Source organism: Eucyclogobius newberryi, unplaced genomic scaffold, assembly GCF_026437365.1.
Source record: "Eucyclogobius newberryi isolate DKJ021-1_F unplaced genomic scaffold, fEucNew1.0.hap1 SCAF_4, whole genome shotgun sequence".
NCBI lineage: Eukaryota > Metazoa > Chordata > Actinopteri > Gobiiformes > Gobiidae > Eucyclogobius > Eucyclogobius newberryi.
Genome location: NW_027316056.1, coordinates 2626042 through 2641558, shown reverse-complemented (window position 1 = coordinate 2641558; position 15517 = coordinate 2626042). Strand labels below are relative to the sequence as shown.

The 15517-nt window shown below is 39.5% G+C and overlaps 5 non-coding genes across 5 annotated transcripts; all 5 read right to left on the bottom strand.

Annotated features, from left to right (window-relative positions):
- Window positions 1-996: 996 nt before the first annotated feature.
- Window positions 997-1068, bottom strand: trnaa-cgc (transfer RNA alanine (anticodon CGC)). The gene has a single exon. It is a non-coding gene; the product is annotated as a tRNA-Ala (tRNA).
- Window positions 1069-2140: 1072 nt separating this feature from the next.
- Window positions 2141-2212, bottom strand: trnaa-cgc (transfer RNA alanine (anticodon CGC)). The gene has a single exon. It is a non-coding gene; the product is annotated as a tRNA-Ala (tRNA).
- A 4601-nt stretch (window positions 2213-6813) lies between these two features.
- On the bottom strand, window positions 6814-6885 carry trnaa-cgc (transfer RNA alanine (anticodon CGC)). The gene has a single exon. It is a non-coding gene; the product is annotated as a tRNA-Ala (tRNA).
- A 6939-nt stretch (window positions 6886-13824) lies between these two features.
- trnaa-cgc (transfer RNA alanine (anticodon CGC)) lies at window positions 13825-13896 on the bottom strand. Its single transcript has one exon. It is a non-coding gene; the product is annotated as a tRNA-Ala (tRNA).
- Window positions 13897-14987: 1091 nt separating this feature from the next.
- trnaa-cgc (transfer RNA alanine (anticodon CGC)) lies at window positions 14988-15059 on the bottom strand. The gene has a single exon. It is a non-coding gene; the product is annotated as a tRNA-Ala (tRNA).
- Window positions 15060-15517: the final 458 nt, after the last annotated feature.

The window sequence follows — 15517 nt, the reverse complement described above, 5'->3', positions numbered from 1 at the left end:
AGAATAAATTCCTCTTTCACTGGTAATGACACAAAGGTCTGTGCCATTGTTACTTTATTTAAATAAGCATCGCTTTTTGTGTGTTACAGTTACTTCTTTGGTCTAATCACCCAGTCCACAAGTGTTCCTGTAGCTATATATTCACAAATCAAGCACTGTTAAGCAGGTGACGTCCTTTGCTGGTCAAGGGGAAGAGAAAGGTATGTTTCCGGCAGGGTTCAAAGAAATATGAAGCAATGCCAATGTATTTTTTGCCCATTGGCTTGTCCACCTGGCCACCACAATACTGCATCTTTGGAAAATGACTGTGAAATCTTGAGACCAATTAAAAATCAAGGTATGCTTGTCCAGTCAAGCATTGCTGGAAAACATGTCTGATCCCAAATGAACAAAGGTATGCGCGCTACCACTGAACCACTTTGTCTAGAAACACTCCAAAAAGAAACACCATCAAACCTGCTAGTCCATAGATGCATGGAAAAACAAAAAGTTGATTTCAAAATGTTGCGCCTGAATGGATGCCATGTTTCAAAGCCTCTCTTGACACCCATCCAGACTTATTGTACTTGTATATATTTTATAAGTGCTGCAAGATTCAACCGTAATGTGGGACTGGGAGTTTGCACTTAAGCTTGAGTTTGAGCATCTATCTCGGCATCAGATGACAATAAACCTACACTATACCATACATACACTTTTACTGACGGATATTTCAACAAAAGATATCTAACAATCACTGAGTTATAATTTGGCAGGGTGACAGTGCACAATGGATTTATAGTTTTTTTTAAGCTTGTGGATGAAATGTTGATTTTTGAATATCCACTAGCCAAAGAGTGATGCTATGATTTATACTGGTCAAAGCACTGAATGGTCTAAACTTACCAAATATTAGCTTCTGACATCCATTAGGCCACTGTGGATGTCAGAAGTCAGAAGTGTCTCTGAAATTCCTTGCAGTGTAATATAGCAGCTTGCCATGACTAAAGCAGTGTCTGGAGATGCTGGGGATTGAACCCAGGACCTCATACATGCGAAGCATGCGCTCTACCACTGAGCTACATCCCCTTCGGAACTGTAAGCAAAAATGATAGAATGGACCAAAACGGAACAGAACACAAATAGTGATCGGATAGAAAATTCAAGAATAAATTCCTCTTTCACTGGTAATGACACAAAGGTCTGTGCCATTGTTACTTTATTTAAATAAGCATCGCTTTTTGTGTGTTACAGTTACTTCTTTGGTCTAATCACCCAGTCCACAAGTGTTCCTGTAGCTATATATTCACAAATCAAGCACTGTTAAGCAGGTGACGTCCTTTGCTGGTCAAGGGGAAGAGAAAGGTATGTTTCCGGCAGGGTTCAAAGAAATATGAAGCAATGCCAATGTATTTTTTGCCCATTGGCTTGTCCACCTGGCCACCACAATACTGCATCTTTGGAAAATTACTGTGAAATCTTGAGACCAATTAAAAATCAAGGTATGCTTGTCCAGTCAAGCCTTGCTGGAAAACATGTCTGATCCCAAATGAACAAAGGTATGTGCTCTACCACTGAACCACTTTGTCTAGAAATACTCCAAAAAGAAACACCATCAAACCTGCTAGTCCATAGATGCATGGAAAAACAAAAATTTGATTTCAAAATGTTGCGCCTTAATGGATGCCATGTTTCAAAGCCTCTCTTGACACCCATCCAGACTTATTGTACTTGTATATATTTTATAAGTGCTGCAAGATTCAACCGTAATGTGGGACTGGGAGTTTGCACTTAAGCTTGAGTTTGAGCATCTATCTCGGCATCAGACTACAATAATCCTACACTATACCATACATACACTTTTACTGACGGATATTTCAACAAAAGGTATCTAACAATCACTGAGTTATAATTTGGCAGGGTGACAGTGCACAATGGATTTATAGTTTTTTTTAAGCTTGTGGATGAAATGTTGATTTTTGAATATCCACTAGCCAAAGAGTGATGCTATGATTTATGCTGGTCAAAGCACTGAATGGTCTAAACTTACCAAATATTAGCTTCTGACATCCATTAGGCCACTGTGGATGTCAGAAGTCAGAAGTGTCTCTGAAATTCCTTGCAGTGTCATATGGCAGCTTGCCATGACTAAAGCAGTGTCTGGAGATGCTGGGGATTGAACCCAGGACCTCATACATGCGAAGCATGCGCTCTACCACTGAGTTACATCCCCCTTCAGAAGTGTGAGGAAAAATGATAGAATGGACCAAAACGGAACAGATTTGATGGCTTTGGAACAGAACACAAACAGTGATCGGATAGAAAATTCAAGAATAAATTCCTCTTTCACTGGTAATGACACCAAGGTCCGTGCCATTGTTACTTTATTTAAATAAGCATCGCTTTTTGTGTGTTACAGTTACTTCTTTGGTCTAATCACCCAGTCCACAAGTGTTCCTGTAGCTATATATTCACAAATCAAGCACTGTTAAGCAGGTGACGTCCTTTGCTGGTCAAGGGGAAGAGAAAGGTATGTTTCCGGCAGGGTTCAAAGAAATATGAAGCAATGCCAATGTATTTTTTGCCCATTGGCTTGTCCACCTGGCCACCACAATACTGCATCTTTGGAAAATTACTGTGAAATCTTGAGACCAATTAAAAATCAAGGTATGCTTGTCCAGTCAAGCCTTGCTGGAAAACATGTCTGATCCCAAATGAACAAAGGTATGTGCTCTACCACTGAACCACTTTGTCTAGAAATACTCCAAAAAGAAACACCATCAAACCTGCTAGTCCATAGATGCATGGAAAAACAAAAATTTGATTTCAAAATGTTGCGCCTGAATGGATGCCATGTTTCAAAGCCTCTCTTGACACCCATCCAGACTTATTGTACTTGTATATATTTTATAAGTGCTGCAAGATTCAACCGTAATGTGGGACTGGGAGTTTGCACTTAAGCTTGAGTTTGAGCATCTATCCCGGCATCAGACTACAATAATCCTACACTATACCATACATACACTTTTACTGACGGATATTTCAACAAAAGGTATCTAACAATCACTGAGTTATAATTTGGCAGGGTGACAGTGCACAATGGATTTATAGTTTTTTTTAAGCTTGTGGATGAAAAGTTGAATTTGAATATCCATTAGCCAAAGAGTGGGAGCTATGATTTATACTGGTCAAAGCACTGAATGGTCTAAACTTACCAAATATTAGCTTCTGACATCCATTAGGCCACTGTGGATGTCAGAAGTGTTGACATGGCATATTTAAGTCAAGGTCTCTAAAATTCCTTCCAGTGTAATATGGCAGCTTGCAATGACTAAAGCAGTGTCAGGAGATGCTGGGGATTGAACCCAGGACCTCATACATGCTCTACCAATGAGCTACATCCCCTTTGGTTCAATTCTCCAAAATGATAGAATGGACAAAAACGGAACAGATATGATGGCTTAGGAACAGAACACAAATAGTGATCGGATAGAAAATTCAAGAATAAATTCCTCTTTCACTGGTAATGACACAAAGGTCTGTGCCATTGTTACTTTACTTACATAAGCGTCACTTTTTGTGTGTTACAGTTACTTCTTTGGTCTGATCACCCAGTCCACAAGTGTTCCTGTACCTATATATTCACAAATCGAGCACTGTTAAGCAGGTGACGTCCTTTGCTGGTCAAGGGGAAGAGAAAGGTATGTTTCCGGCAGGGTTAAAAGAAATATGAAGCAATGCCAATGTATTTTTTTCTCATTGGCTTGTCCACCTGGCCACCACAATACTGCATCTTTGGAAAATGACTGTGAAATCTTGAGACCAATTAAAAATCAAGGTATGCTTGTCCAGTCAAGCCTTGCTGGAAAACATGTCTGATCCCAAATGAACAAAGGTATGTGCTCTACCACTGAACCACTTTGTCTAGAAATACTCCAAAAAGAAACACCATCAAACCTGCTAGTCCATAGATGCATGGAAAAACAAAAATTTGATTTCAAAATGTTGCGCCTGAATGGATGCCATGTTTCAAAGCCTCTCTTGACACCCATCCAGACTTATTGTACTTGTATATATTTTATAAGTGCTGCAAGATTCAACCGTAATGTGGGACTGGGAGTTTGCACTTAAGCTTGAGTTTGAGCATCTATCTCGGCATCAGACTACAATAATCCTACACTAAACCATACATACACTTTTACTGATGGATATTTCAACAAAAGGTATCTAACAATCACTGAGTTATAATTTGGCAGGGTGACAGTGCACAATGGATTTATAGTTTTTTTTAAGCTTGTGAATGAAATGTTGATTTTTGAATATCCATTAGCCAAAGAGTGATGCTATGATTTATACTGGTCAAAGCACTGAATGGTCTAAACTTACCAAATATTAGCTTCTGACATCCATTAGGCCACTGTGGATGTCAGAAGTCAGAAGTGTCTCTGAAATTCCTTGCAGTGTAATATGGCAGCTTGCCATGACTAAAGCAGTGTCTGGAGATGCTGGGGATTGAATCCAGGACCTCATACATGCGAAGCATGCGCTCTACCACTGAGTTATATCCCCCTTCAGAAGTGTGAGGAAAAATGATAGAATGGACCAAAACGGAACAGATTTGATGGCTTTGGAACAGAACACAAACAGTGATCGGATAGAAAATTCAAGAATAAATTCCTCTTTCACTGGTAATGACACAAAGGTCCGTGCCATTGTTACTTTATTTAAATAAGCATCGCTTTTTGTGTGTTACAGTTACTTCTTTGGTCTAATCACCCAGTCCACAAGTGTTCCTGTAGCTATATATTCACAAATCAAGCACTGTTAAGCAGGTGACGTCCTTTGCTGGTCAAGGGGAAGAGAAAGGTATGTTTCCGGCAGGGTTCAAAGAAATATGAAGCAATGCCAATGTATTTTTTGCCCATTGGCTTGTCCACCTGGCCACCACAATACTGCATCTTTGGAAAATTACTGTGAAATCTTGAGACCAATTAAAAATCAAGGTATGCTTGTCCAGTCAAGCCTTGCTGGAAAACATGTCTGATCCCAAATGAACAAAGGTATGTGCTCTACCACTGAACCACTTTGTCTAGAAATACTCCAAAAAGAAACACCATCAAACCTGCTAGTCCATAGATGCATGGAAAAACAAAAATTTGATTTCAAAATGTTGCGCCTGAATGGATGCCATGTTTCAAAGCCTCTCTTGACACCCATCCAGACTTATTGTACTTGTATATATTTTATAAGTGCTGCAAGAATCAACCGTAATGTGGGACTGGGAGTTTGCACTTAAGCTTGAGTTTGAGCATCTATCTCGGCATCAGACTACAATAATCCTACACTATACCATACATACACTTTTACTGACGGATATTTCAACAAAAGGTATCTAACAATCACTGAGTTATAATTTGGCAGGGTGACAGTGCACAATGGATTTATAGTTTTTTTTAAGCTTGTGGATGAAAAGTTGATTTTTGAATATCCATTAGCCAAAGAGTGGGAGCTATGATTTATACTGGTCAAAGCACTGAATGGTCTAAACTTACCAAATATTAGCTTCTGACATCCATTAGGCCACTGTGGATGTCAGAAGTGTTGACATGGCATATTTAAGTCAAGGTCTCTAAAATTCCTTCCAGTGTAATATGGCAGCTTGCAATGACTAAAGCAGTGTCAGGAGATGCGGGGGATTGAACCCAGGACCTCACACATGCTCTACCAATGAGCTACATCCCCTTTGGTTCAATTCTCCAAAATGATAGAATGGACAAAAACGGAACAGATATGATGGCTTAGGAACAGAACATTAACAGTGATCGGATAGAAAATTCAAGAATAAATTCCTCTTTCACTGGTAATGACACAAAGGTCTGTGCCATTGTTACTTTACTTACATAAGCGTCACTTTTTGTGTGTTACAGTTACTTCTTTGGTCTGATCACCCAGTCCACAAGTGTTCCTGTACCTATATATTCACAAATCGAGCACTGTTAAGCAGGTGACGTCCTTTGCTGGTCAAGGGGAAGAGAAAGGTATGTTTCCGGCAGGGTTCAAAGAAATATGAAGCAATGCCAATGTATTTTTTTCTCATTGGCTTGTCCACCTGGCCACCACAATACTGCATCTTTGGAAAATGACTGTGAAATCTTGAGACCAATTAAAAATCAAGGTATGCTTGTCCAGTCAAGCATTGCTGGAAAACATGTCTGATCCCAAATGAACAAAGGTATGCGCGCTACCACTGAACCACTTTGTCTAGAAACACTCCAAAAAGAAACACCATCAAACCTGCTAGTCCATAGATGCATGGAAAAACAAAAAGTTGATTTCAAAATGTTGCGCCTGAATGGATGCCATGTTTCAAAGCCTCTCTTGACACCCATCCAGACTTATTGTACTTGTATATATTTTATAAGTGCTGCAAGATTCAACCGTAATGTGGGACTGGGAGTTTGCACTTAAGCTTGAGTTTGAGCATCTATCTCGGCATCAGATGACAATAAACCTACACTATACCATACATACACTTTTACTGACGGATATTTCAACAAAAGATATCTAACAATCACTGAGTTATAATTTGGCAGGGTGACAGTGCACAATGGATTTATAGTTTTTTTTAAGCTTGTGAATGAAATGTTGATTTTTGAATATCCATTAGCCAAAGAGTGATGCTATGATTTATACTGGTCAAAGCACTGAATGGTCTAAACTTACCAAATATTAGCTTCTGACATCCATTAGGCCACTGTGGATGTCAGAAGTCAGAAGTGTCTCTGAAATTCCTTGCAGTGTAATATGGCAGCTTGCCATGACTAAAGCAGTGTCTGGAGATGCTGGGGATTGAATCCAGGACCTCATACATGCGAAGCATGCGCTCTACCACTGAGATACATCCCCCTTCAGAAGTGTGAGGAAAAATGATAGAATGGACCAAAACGGAACAGATTTGATGGCTTTGGAACAGAACACAAACAGTGATCGGATAGAAAATTCAAGAATAAATTCCTCTTTCACTGGTAATGACACAAAGGTCTGTGCCATTGTTACTTTATTTAAATAAGCATCGCTTTTTGTGTGTTACAGTTACTTCTTTGGTCTAATCACCCAGTCCACAAGTGTTCCTGTAGCTATATATTCACAAATCAAGCACTGTTAAGCAGGTGACGTCCTTTGCTGGTCAAGGGGAAGAGAAAGGTATGTTTCCGGCAGGGTTCAAAGAAATATGAAGCAATGCCAATGTATTTTTTGCCCATTGGCTTGTCCACCTGGCCACCACAATACTGCATCTTTGGAAAATGACTGTGAAATCTTGAGACCAATTAAAAATCAAGGTATGCTTGTCCAGTCAAGCCTTGCTGGAAAACATGTCTGATCCCAAATGAACAAAGGTATGTGCTCTACCACTGAACCACTTTGTCTAGAAATACTCCAAAAAGAAACACCATCAAACCTGCTAGTCCATAGATGCATGGAAAAACAAAAATTTGATTTCAAAATGTTGCGCCTGAATGGATGCCATGTTTCAAAGCCTCTCTTGACACCCATCCAGACGTATTGTACTTGTATATATTTTATAAGTGCTGCAAGATTCAACCGTAATGTGGGACTGGGAGTTTGCACTTAAGCTTGATTTTGAGCATCTATCTCGGCATCAGACTACAATAATCCTACACTATACCATACATACACTTTTACTGACGGATATTTCAACAAAAGGTATCTAACAATCACTGAGTTATAATTTGGCAGGGTGACAGTGCACAATGGATTTATAGTTTTTTTTAAGCTTGTGGATGAAAAGTTGATTTTTGAATATCCATTAGCCAAAGAGTGGGAGCTATGATTTATACTGGTCAAAGCACTGAATGGTCTAAACTTACCAAATATTAGCTTCTGACATCCATTAGGCCACTGTGGATGTCAGAAGTGTTGACATGGCATATTTAAGTCAAGGTCTCTAAAATTCCTTCCAGTGTAATATGGCAGCTTGCAATGACTAAAGCAGTGTCAGGAGATGCGGGGGATTGAACCCAGGACCTCATACATGCTCTACCAATGAGCTACATCCCCTTTGGTTCAATTCTCCAAAATGATAGAATGGACAAAAACGGAACAGATTTGATGGCTTAGGAACAGAACACAAATAGTGATCGGATAGAAAATTCAAGAATAAATTCCTCTTTCACTGGTAATGACACAAAGGTCTGTGCCATTGTTACTTTACTTACATAAGCGTCACTTTTTGTGTGTTACAGTTACTTCTTTGGTCTGATCACCCAGTCCACAAGTGTTCCTGTACCTATATATTCACAAATCGAGCACTGTTAAGCAGGTGACGTCCTTTGCTGGTCAAGGGGAAGAGAAAGGTATGTTTCCGGCAGGATTCAAAGAAATATGAAGCAATGCCAATGTATTTTTTTCTCATTGGCTTGTCCACCTGGCCACCACAATACTGCATCTTTGGAAAATGACTGTGAAATCTTGAGACCAATTAAAAATCAAGGTATGCTTGTCCAGTCAAGCATTGCTGGAAAACATGTCTGATCCCAAATGAACAAAGGTATGCGCGCTACCACTGAACCACTTTGTCTAGAAACACTCCAAAAAGAAACACCATCAAACCTGCTAGTCCATAGATGCATGGAAAAACAAAAAGTTGATTTCAAAATGTTGCGCCTGAATGGATGCCATGTTTCAAAGCCTCTCTTGACACCCATCCAGACTTATTGTACTTGTATATATTTTATAAGTGCTGCAAGATTCAACCGTAATGTGGGACTGGGAGTTTGCACTTAAGCTTGAGTTTGAGCATCTATCTCGGCATCAGATGACAATAAACCTACACTATACCATACATACACTTTTACTGACGGATATTTCAACAAAAGATATCTAACAATCACTGAGTTATAATTTGGCAGGGTGACAGTGCACAATGGATTTATAGTTTTTTTTAAGCTTGTGAATGAAATGTTGATTTTTGAATATCCATTAGCCAAAGAGTGATGCTATGATTTATACTGGTCAAAGCACTGAATGGTCTAAACTTACCAAATATTAGCTTCTGACATCCATTAGGCCACTGTGGATGTCAGAAGTCAGAAGTGTCTCTGAAATTCCTTGCAGTGTAATATGGCAGCTTGCCATGACTAAAGCAGTGTCTGGAGATGCTGGGGATTGAATACAGGACCTCATACATGCGAAGCATGCGCTCTACCACTGAGTTACATCCCCCTTCAGAAGTGTGAGGAAAAATGATAGAATGGACCAAAACGGAACAGATTTGATGGCTTTGGAACAGAACACAAACAGTGATCGGATAGAAAATTCAAGAATAAATTCCTCTTTCACTGGTAATGACACAAAGGTCTGTGCCATTGTTACTTTATTTAAATAAGCATCGCTTTTTGTGTGTTACAGTTACTTCTTTGGTCTAATCACCCAGTCCACAAGTGTTCCTGTAGCTATATATTCACAAATCAAGCACTGTTAAGCAGGTGACGTCCTTTGCTGGTCAAGGGGAAGAGAAAGGTATGTTTCCGGCAGGGTTCAAAGAAATATGAAGCAATGCCAATGTATTTTTTGCCCATTGGCTTGTCCACCTGGCCACCACAATACTGCATCTTTGGAAAATGACTGTGAAATCTTGAGACCAATTAAAAATCAAGGTATGCTTGTCCAGTCAAGCCTTGCTGGAAAACATGTCTGATCCCAAATGAACAAAGGTATGTGCTCTACCACTGAACCACTTTGTCTAGAAATACTCCAAAAAGAAACACCATCAAACCTGCTAGTCCATAGATGCATGGAAAAACAAAAATTTGATTTCAAAATGTTGCGCCTGAATGGATGCCATGTTTCAAAGCCTCTCTTGACACCCATCCAGACGTATTGTACTTGTATATATTTTATAAGTGCTGCAAGATTCAACCGTAATGTGGGACTGGGAGTTTGCACTTAAGCTTGATTTTGAGCATCTATCTCGGCATCAGACTACAATAATCCTACACTATACCATACATACACTTTTACTGACGGATATTTCAACAAAAGGTATCTAACAATCACTGAGTTATAATTTGGCAGGGTGACAGTGCACAATGGATTTATAGTTTTTTTTAAGCTTGTGGATGAAAAGTTGATTTTTGAATATCCATTAGCCAAAGAGTGGGAGCTATGATTTATACTGGTCAAAGCACTGAATGGTCTAAACTTACCAAATATTAGCTTCTGACATCCATTAGGCCACTGTGGATGTCAGAAGTGTTGACATGGCATATTTAAGTCAAGGTCTCTAAAATTCCTTCCAGTGTAATATGGCAGCTTGCAATGACTAAAGCAGTGTCAGGAGATGCGGGGGATTGAACCCAGGACCTCATACATGCTCTACCAATGAGCTACATCCCCTTTGGTTCAATTCTCCAAAATGATAGAATGGACAAAAACGGAACAGATTTGATGGCTTAGGAACAGAACACAAATAGTGATCGGATAGAAAATTCAAGAATAAATTCCTCTTTCACTGGTAATGACACAAAGGTCTGTGCCATTGTTACTTTACTTACATAAGCGTCACTTTTTGTGTGTTACAGTTACTTCTTTGGTCTGATCACCCAGTCCACAAGTGTTCCTGTACCTATATATTCACAAATCGAGCACTGTTAAGCAGGTGACGTCCTTTGCTGGTCAAGGGGAAGAGAAAGGTATGTTTCCGGCAGGATTCAAAGAAATATGAAGCAATGCCAATGTATTTTTTTCTCATTGGCTTGTCCACCTGGCCACCACAATACTGCATCTTTGGAAAATGACTGTGAAATCTTGAGACCAATTAAAAATCAAGGTATGCTTGTCCAGTCAAGCATTGCTGGAAAACATGTCTGATCCCAAATGAACAAAGGTATGCGCGCTACCACTGAACCACTTTGTCTAGAAACACTCCAAAAAGAAACACCATCAAACCTGCTAGTCCATAGATGCATGGAAAAACAAAAAGTTGATTTCAAAATGTTGCGCCTGAATGGATGCCATGTTTCAAAGCCTCTCTTGACACCCATCCAGACTTATTGTACTTGTATATATTTTATAAGTGCTGCAAGATTCAACCGTAATGTGGGACTGGGAGTTTGCACTTAAGCTTGAGTTTGAGCATCTATCTCGGCATCAGATGACAATAAACCTACACTATACCATACATACACTTTTACTGACGGATATTTCAACAAAAGATATCTAACAATCACTGAGTTATAATTTGGCAGGGTGACAGTGCACAATGGATTTATAGTTTTTTTTAAGCTTGTGAATGAAATGTTGATTTTTGAATATCCATTAGCCAAAGAGTGATGCTATGATTTATACTGGTCAAAGCACTGAATGGTCTAAACTTACCAAATATTAGCTTCTGACATCCATTAGGCCACTGTGGATGTCAGAAGTCAGAAGTGTCTCTGAAATTCCTTGCAGTGTAATATGGCAGCTTGCCATGACTAAAGCAGTGTCTGGAGATGCTGGGGATTGAATACAGGACCTCATACATGCGAAGCATGCGCTCTACCACTGAGTTACATCCCCCTTCAGAAGTGTGAGGAAAAATGATAGAATGGACCAAAACGGAACAGATTTGATGGCTTTGGAACAGAACACAAACAGTGATCGGATAGAAAATTCAAGAATAAATTCCTCTTTCACTGGTAATGACACAAAGGTCTGTGCCATTGTTACTTTATTTAAATAAGCATCGCTTTTTGTGTGTTACAGTTACTTCTTTGGTCTAATCACCCAGTCCACAAGTGTTCCTGTAGCTATATATTCACAAATCAAGCACTGTTAAGCAGGTGACGTCCTTTGCTGGTCAAGGGGAAGAGAAAGGTATGTTTCCGGCAGGGTTCAAAGAAATATGAAGCAATGCCAATGTATTTTTTGCCCATTGGCTTGTCCACCTGGCCACCACAATACTGCATCTTTGGAAAATGACTGTGAAATCTTGAGACCAATTAAAAATCAAGGTATGCTTGTCCAGTCAAGCCTTGCTGGAAAACATGTCTGATCCCAAATGAACAAAGGTATGTGCTCTACCACTGAACCACTTTGTCTAGAAATACTCCAAAAAGAAACACCATCAAACCTGCTAGTCCATAGATGCATGGAAAAACAAAAATTTGATTTCAAAATGTTGCGCCTGAATGGATGCCATGTTTCAAAGCCTCTCTTGACACCCATCCAGACTTATTGTACTTGTATATATTTTATAAGTGCTGCAAGATTCAACCGTAATGTGGGACTGGGAGTTTGCACTTAAGCTTGAGTTTGAGCATCTATCTCGGCATCAGACTACAATAATCCTACACTATACCATACATACACTTTTACTGACGGATATTTCAACAAAAGGTATCTAACAATCACTGAGTTATAATTTGGCAGGGTGACAGTGCACAATGGATTTATAGTTTTTTTTAAGCTTGTGGATGAAAAGTTGATTTTTGAATATCCATTAGCCAAAGAGTGGGAGCTATGATTTATACTGGTCAAAGCACTGAATGGTCTAAACTTACCAAATATTAGCTTCTGACATCCATTAGGCCACTGTGGATGTCAGAAGTGTTGACATGGCATATTTAAGTCAAGGTCTCTAAAATTCCTTCCAGTGTAATATGGCAGCTTGCAATGACTAAAGCAGTGTCAGGAGATGCTGGGGATTGAACCCAGGACCTCATACATGCTCTACCAATGAGCTACATCCCCTTTGGTTCAATTCTCCAAAATGATAGAATGGACAAAAACGGAACAGATATGATGGCTTAGGAACAGAACACAAATAGTGATCGGATAGAAAATTCAAGAATAAATTCCTCTTTCACTGGTAATGACACAAAGGTCTGTGCCATTGTTACTTTACTTACATAAGCGTCACTTTTTGTGTGTTACAGTTACTTCTTTGGTCTGATCACCCAGTCCACAAGTGTTCCTGTACCTATATATTCACAAATCGAGCACTGTTAAGCAGGTGACGTCCTTTGCTGGTCAAGGGGAAGAGAAAGGTATGTTTCCGGCAGGGTTCAAAGAAATATGAAGCAATGCCAATGTATTTTTTTCTCATTGGCTTGTCCACCTGGCCACCACAATACTGCATCTTTGGAAAATGACTGTGAAATCTTGAGACCAATTAAAAATCAAGGTATGCTTGTCCAGTCAAGCATTGCTGGAAAACATGTCTGATCCCAAATGAACAAAGGTATGCGCGCTACCACTGAACCACTTTGTCTAGAAACACTCCAAAAAGAAACACCATCAAACCTGCTAGTCCATAGATGCATGGAAAAACAAAAAGTTGATTTCAAAATGTTGCGCCTGAATGGATGCCATGTTTCAAAGCCTCTCTTGACACCCATCCAGACTTATTGTACTTGTATATATTTTATAAGTGCTGCAAGATTCAACCGTAATGTGGGACTGGGAGTTTGCACTTAAGCTTGAGTTTGAGCATCTATCTCGGCATCAGATGACAATAAACCTACACTATACCATACATACACTTTTACTGACGGATATTTCAACAAAAGATATCTAACAATCACTGAGTTATAATTTGGCAGGGTGACAGTGCACAATGGATTTATAGTTTTTTTTAAGCTTGTGAATGAAATGTTGATTTTTGAATATCCATTAGCCAAAGAGTGATGCTATGATTTATACTGGTCAAAGCACTGAATGGTCTAAACTTACCAAATATTAGCTTCTGACATCCATTAGGCCACTGTGGATGTCAGAAGTCAGAAGTGTCTCTGAAATTCCTTGCAGTGTAAAATGGCAGCTTGCCATGACTAAAGCAGTGTCTGGAGATGCTGGGGATTGAACCCAGGACCTCATACATGCGAAGCATGCGCTCTACCACTGAGCTACATCCCCTTCGGAACCGCAATCAAAAATGATAGAATGGACCAAAACAGAACAGATATGATGGCTTAGGAACAGAACACAAATAGTGATCGGATAGAAAATTCAAGAATAAATTCCTCTTTCACTGGTAATGACACAAAGGTCTGTGCCATTGTTACTTTACTTACATAAGCGTCACTTTTTGTGTGTTACAGTTACTTCTTTGGTCTGATCACCCAGTCCACAAGTGTTCCTGTACCTATTATTCACAAATCGAGCACTGTTAAGCAGGTGACGTCCTTTGCTGGTCAAGGGGAAGAGAAAGGTATGTTTCCGGCAGGGTTCAAAGAAATATGAAGCAATGCCAATGTATTTTTTTCTCATTGGCTTGTCCACCTGGCCACCACAATACTGCATCTTTGGAAAATGACTGTGAAATCTTGAGACCAATTAAAAATCAAGGTATGCTTGTCCAGTCAAGCTTTGCTGGAAAACATGTCTGATCCCAAATGAACAAAGGTATGCGCGCTACCACTGAACCACTTTGTCTAGAAACACTCCAAAAAGAAACACCATCAAACCTGCTAGTCCATAGATGCATGGAAAAACAAAAAGTTGATTTCAAAATGTTGCGCCTGAATGGATGCCATGTTTCAAAGCCTCTCTTGACACCCATCCAGACTTATTGTACTTGTATATATTTTATAAGTGCTGCAAGATTCAACCGTAATGTGGGACTGGGAGTTTGCACTTAAGCTTGAGTTTGAGCATCTATCTCGGCATCAGATGACAATAAACCTACACTATACCATACATACACTTTTACTGACGGATATTTCAACAAAAGATATCTAACAATCACTGAGTTATAATTTGGCAGGGTGACAGTGCACAATGGATTTATAGTTTTTTTTAAGCTTGTGGATGAAATGTTGATTTTTGAATATCCATTAGCCAAAGAGTGATGCTATGATTTATACTGGTCAAAGCACTGAATGGTCTAAACTTACCAAATATTAGCTTCTGACATCCATTAGGCCACTGTGGATGTCAGAAGTCAGAAGTGTCTCTGAAATTCCTTGCAGTGTAATATAGCAGCTTGCCATGACTAAAGCAGTGTCTGGAGATGCTGGGGATTGAACCCAGGACCTCATACATGCGAAGCATGCGCTCTACCACTGAGCTACATCCCCTTTGGAACTGTAAGCAAAAATGATAGAATGGACCAAAACGGAACAGAACACAAATAGTGATCGGATAGAAAATTCAAGAATAAATTCCTCTTTCACTGGTAATGACACAAAGGTCTGTGCCATTGTTACTTTACTTACATAAGCGTCACTTTTTGTGTGTTACAGTTACTTCTTTGGTCTGATCACCCAGTCCACAAGTGTTCCTGTACCTATTATTCACAAATCGAGCACTGTTAAGCAGGTGACGTCCTTTGCTGGTCAAGGGGAAGAGAAAGGTATGTTTCCGGCAGGGTTCAAAGAAATATGAAGCAATGCCAATGTATTTTTTTCTCATTGGCTTGTCCACCTGGCCACCACAATACTGCATCTTTGGAAAATGACTGTGAAATCTTGAGACCAATTAAAAATCAAGGTATGCTTGTCCAGTCAAGCATTGCTGGAAAACATGTCTGATCCCA